Here is a 6,000-nt window from a genome sequence, read left to right on the forward strand (position 1 = left end):
ATGAGACTCCAAAAAGGAGCAAAGCGGTGCCCAAATGTCTCTGGGGCGAGAGCACTCAGGGGCAGGCTCCCAAAAAGTGGATAATTGCTCCTGACAGAATGCTGCATCACGCAGGCAATCAGTCCCGCGCGGGTCCCTGCCCCTTCCCCAGCACATCGCCACTCTTCTCTTTGCCAGTAAGAGCAGCATGCCCACCAGTCGTCTCCACGCTGGCAGCACCTCATCCATCAGTCCAAGCAGCGCCAACATAGGGGAGAGAGGCAAATCTAAGCCAGTCATTCCCGCTATTGCATGCATCACCTCAACCCAAAAAGCATGCACCTCTCCACAATTCCATGCCAAATGCAAGAAGTCGGCATCCAGCGCACGGCATCTTTCACAGTGTGCATCTGCACGCAGCCCCATAGCACACAGACTGCGAGGAGTGTAATATAAACGATGTAAACATTTTAAGTGAATTAGCCGCAGTCGATAGTTTGGCGACAGCGCTCTCATGTTTGCACAGCAGCTTCTCCAACTTGCCTCAGAAATATCCTCCCCAACATCCAACTCCCATTTAGCCTTAGCAGCCATAACCACAGCGCTCTGCTGCTCCAGCAAACACCCATACAGCTTGGTAATGAGTCTACACGGCGACTGCGCGCGCCACAGCATCTCCAGCGCCTGGCAGGTCTTAGGCATTGCCAGGAGGCCAGCAAATCGCGCACGGAGAATTGCGTAAACACGTAGCACATATAGCCGAAGTAGAGCATTGTCGGCTCCAGCAGTAAGCGCCTCCTCCGGCAAAAGCAAGCGCTCACCCTCAAACCAATCTCCCAGCAATGACATCTCAGAAGCGGTGAGGAAGTCTCGCATCCGTACATCTCAGGACATCCTCTCATCAGCAATATCCAGCACCGGCATCACAGGGGCAAAAGGTTCACACGTCCCCGACCTGCGTAACAAAGCTGCCCAAGCTTTGGAAGTACAAGCAACTGTGTCCACCCCCCCGAGACCGGGTCTGAGACATGCACCCAAGTACCCTCGGCAACCTGTCCAGCCACACCGCGTCGCTCTCAGGCGCAAGATGAGGTAAGTACTTCATGGGACGAATCCAGTGATACGCAAAATGGGCCTGCGCACAATAATAATAAAGCTCCAGATCGGGTGCAGCAAGACCCCCCCATCTCAAATGGCAGCATCAGCTTCTCCCAGGCAATCCTGGGCTGCCCGCCTGCCCATACCAACCGCACCAGAGCCGATCTAAGCCGCCGCAGGAAACCTACAGTAAGCACCAACGGAAGATTAACAAAGAGATACAGGAATTTTGGCAGCACGACCATTTTGGCAATGCGCCCAATAAGCAAAAGCGGCAGCGAGCGCCACACTTCCATCCTGTCCTCTAGCCAGGCTACCAACTTGCCATAATTGGCGAGCCAAAGAGTTTCTACATCGCAACTCAGCCAGACTCCCAAGTAGCGAACTGGGCCGTCCGCACATTCAATGGGATATCGCGACAAGAAGCTCGCCGTTCCAGCAGTGAGGGGAAGCACGACCGATTTAGACCAGTTTATCATTATGCCGGAGAAGGCACCAAAGCAGACATCAAGGTTCTTACTCGGTTCAAGCACATACAGCGCGATATCGTCGGCGTACATCGAAATTAATATCGGGCGCTGTCTGAACGGCAGCCCTCTACTGCTATGGTGCTGCCGCAAAAAGGCTGCCAACGGCTCCATTGCGATTGCAAAAAGCAACAGTGACAAAGGGCATCCCTGACGGGTCCCCCAGGCCACCAGGAAGGGGTCCAAAACGCTACCATTCCTCCGCAGCCTAGCGACCGGTTCCGTAAACAACAAGCGAATCAGCCTTACAAATCGCGCGCTCATGCCCACCCTGCCCAACAGAGCAAATAGATATGGCCAAGCCAAAGAATCAAACGCCTTTGTAGCATCTAAAAACACTGCAGCAGCCTCCTCCTCCACCGCAAGGCCGCCCAACACCGTGAAGAACGTGTGCAAATTATGCATCGTCGACCACCCCAGCACCAACCCAGACTGGTCCGTGAGCACCAGCCACGGCATCAGTGGCTGCGGCCTCGTCGCTATCAGCTTAGCCAAAATTTTATTGTCCACATTGATCATGGAGAGCGGGCAGTACGAGTCACAGCTATGGGGATCCTTTCCAGGCCTGAGAATCGTGACAATCAACGCCTCCCATAGGGAAGCAGGAAGAGCCCCGGTTTCCATCGCCTCAGCATAGACCTTAAGTAATAGGGAGCCAAGATATCGGACTACTCTTTATAGAAGGCAGGGGTTAAGCCATCTAATCCCGGGGGCTTGTCCCCAGGCAGCCCGCTAATTACCGCCTTAACCTCCTCCACCGAAAAGGGCTTGTCAAAATAAGCTCTATGTGCGTCTTCAAACCAAAGCAAGCTAATCTCTGAAAAATAAGCTTGCACCGCTTCAGGGTTCAGCTCGGCGGGAGCTGAGTACAGGTCCATAAAATATCTTGTGAAGACCTTCATAACGCCTTCCGATCCCGCCACCCGCTCACCCTCCAACCCATCTATTTCGGTGACATGTCCACTAGCCCAGGGTTTGCGCAACACATTCGCCCCGTAAAGCCGCCAGCGTCTCGCCAGCCCAGTCCGCCACCAATTTCGCCTCCAGCTCCGCAATCTGCGACTCCGACTCAGCCAACTCGCGTCGCAATGCGCGAAGCACTCCATGCTGCTTAGAAAGGCACACTCCTCGGATAACCACCTTGAAGGCCTCCCAGAGCGTCCCTGTGAGCTCACCGACCCACGATTCTCATCAAAAAATTGTAGGATAGCCTCACGAACCTCCTCACGAAACGCCGCATCCCAAAGAGCCCCCTGCGGCAAACGCCAGGCAAATGCAGCACTCGGGCTCCCGGGTATCACCAGCTCCAGTTTAACCGGGGAGTGGTCCGAGATGGTCCAGGCCAAGTGCTCCACCGATTGTGTCCAAAGCTCCACATCCCTCGTGCCCAGCCATCGATCTATACGGGTCCAGCTATTGTGCACATAATTTACACATGTACCCTCTCTCTGACTTCCATGCTTCGCCCTCCATAGGTCAACCAAGGCACCATCATTCATTACAGTTATTAAAGCAGTGGCAGCAGCGGAGTGTAGCGCCCTAGTCGAGCTCTCCCGGTCTCTCTCCAGATCTAGGACCACATTGAAGTCCCCTCCCCAAATCACAGCCGCACTCCCCATCAAGTCAATCAGGCCTCACAGAAGAATTCAGGGTCATCGACATTAGGGCCATATACCGACACAAGCCGACAGGGCCTATCCAACAGCGTCCCACTCAACAAAACATAACGCCCATTCAGATCCACAATCGCTTGATGCGTACGCCATTGCAGCCCCCTGCGCAGCAGAATCGCTACACCTCTTGCATAACGCGAGTACACCGCGCCATGACACTCACCAATCCACCCAGCCCTCAGACGATTGAGCGTGGACGCCACCAAATGGGTCTCCTGCAGCATGCATACATCTATGCGATGGCGCTGGACATAAGCAGACATGAGCCGCACCTTGCGCTGGTCATTCATGCCACGCACATTCCAGGTAAGGCAGCTAACCGCCATCATCCCCCCCAGCCCCGTCACCACAGCACATCCATACGCCCCGCCGCCGAGCCACTCTCCGCCGCCCACCAATCACATCCAAAACAGGAGGACAGTAATAAGAAATCCAATCAACACAGAAAAAACAAACCTTAACGAAATCCCACCCCCACCTACGCAGACCCCCAAACTGGTCAAAGCAAGGAACCCCTCCAACCCCCAAAAGAGGAGATCAAAAGCCCACAACATAGAAAGAGGACTCATCCAGGGATCGTAAGGCTAGCCATCCAACCCGCCAACCGAGCAGACGGGCTGGAAAGGGCAGAGGGCTAGAGAAACGGGTATACTGACATAGCAGCTCATACAAAGGGAAACAAAGGCACCACAGCAATATCGCCAGACGGGCATCAGGGCCAAATGACACTCCGGCCCCAAGGACAGTCAATCAGTGTCACTGATGTTCGCCTGCTCTAAGCTAGGATCGTCCGGCCCCTCGGCCAAAGAGTTCCGGGGAATCGTCTTGACGAACTTAGCCGCCAGTTTCGGGTCAGTAAAGAAATGCAATGTGCCGCCATGCTGTATTCAAAGCTTTGCTGGGTAGATAAGAGAAAAACAAGCAGCAGTCAAACTTAGCGAACGCTTGATCGGCAGGAACGCCCTGCGCGCCGCCTGCACACTTGGAGTATAGTCTGGGAAAAAGTGCAGCTCTGTGTTCCTATATATCACCGGGCGCCTCTCTCTAGCCAGCCGCAGCACAGTGTCTCTATCGCCATAGTTCAAGAGGCAAAAAATAATGGGTCACGGCAGTGTCCCAGGGGGAGGCCGGGGACCCAGCGACCTGTGAGCTCTCTCCACCATGAACATGCGAGAGAGCTCACCAGGAAATAAGTCTGCAAGCATTTTCTCCATAAGGTCTTCCATCCTGCCCATGTCCGTGGACTCTGGAAGGCCAATCATCCTAATGTTGTTGCGCCGGGACCGCGCTTCCAAATCTTCATTTTTATTCCTGATTTCCTCCAGCACCCGCTCCATCTGCAACAAGCGTTCTCTCTCGCCATGCCGCTGATCTTCCATCTCCGAGGTGTGCGACTCAAACTGCTCGAAACGAGCTTTGTGATCATCCACCCTGGCCCTGATGCAGTCCATCTGCTCAGTCAAGTGGTCAAGCTTAGCATCTATGTCCGCCAAGCTACTCTTAAGATCCAAAAACATAGACTTAACAGAAGCGTCTGAAGGCCCATTCTTCATCTGCACCTCCCCAGACTGCGATGCAGGCGCAGCACCCTTCCGCTTACCGCCATCAAAAGAAAGCTTTGCTTGCCACTGCTCCGCCTTACCCATAGTGACCACCACAATAAGCCCCTGCAATTGGCGCGCCACTACACTCCAATAGGGAGGAAAGGTCACACAAAAAGTGTGTCTACTGGGCGGCAGCACACAAATAAACCCCAGTAACAGTTCGGTATCCTCCAGCCACCAGCCACTCACTCCCAGGTGTGAACTCTGTGTACCTTCAGAGCAGGCTGCTCATCTTCCAATTGGCGTCAAGTGTGGAACAAAGTTCCGTGCAGTCCTCCGCAATCTCTGAGTCACCACCTTCAGCATCAAACAAGAGCATCAAAATGCGGATGCATTCAGAAAACTGCCAACATGCAAAGACAGGCCCAGAAGAGCACCCTGGCCCGGACGGCGACAGGTCACTCCGGGGCCGTCCAGCAGGTGCCCACCACCAGGAGGCCCAGGGCGAGGCCCGTCTGACCTGAGGGCCCAAGCCGAGATCCCCCCGCAGCAGAGGAGGACCACCAAAGTGCTAAATCCAGGGGGCCCCCACCGCCAAAGTCACTGCAGCCTAGAAGGCCCTCTCCGGCCGCCTTTAATCCCTGCCCAGCCGCGGCCACCGATCCCACCGGCTCCATGGCGGGACAGGCCTCTCCACTTCAGGCCCAGCAGCGGCGCATCGCAAGGCCGCAGGGGGTCACAGAGGCACGGGGGCCGTGGCCCCACAAGACTGCCGACCGGCCCCCCCAAACAGCACCCCCTCCGCAGCCTGCTCCAGCCGGCTCGCCCACAACACAGCAGGCCCGCCACCGGCCGAGCCCTCCTCCACGCAGCCGGCCGTCAGGGCCTTGGCCAGCCAAAATTTCGGGACGGGCAGATGCACAGTCCCAGACAGCAAGTCACCTGGCCGGGGGGAGCACTATTTCCACCTCTCCGTCAGGATAAATGAAAAATAAAGCCCTAAGCCCGGCAGAGCCTCACAAAGTGGCGCCCATTTTGCTGTCAGGCTAGCCACACCCCCCACGTACCATTTTTATTGAGAGACCTGGGGAATGCTGAGTGGAAGGAAGCTTTTGGCTCCCCACAGATTCCAGAAATTTCCATCACAGAAATGTGAGGAAAATGTGTTTAGTCAAACTT

This window comes from Pleurodeles waltl, chromosome 9 (assembly GCF_031143425.1).
Source record: "Pleurodeles waltl isolate 20211129_DDA chromosome 9, aPleWal1.hap1.20221129, whole genome shotgun sequence".
NCBI classification, from domain to species: Eukaryota; Metazoa; Chordata; class Amphibia; order Caudata; family Salamandridae; genus Pleurodeles; species Pleurodeles waltl.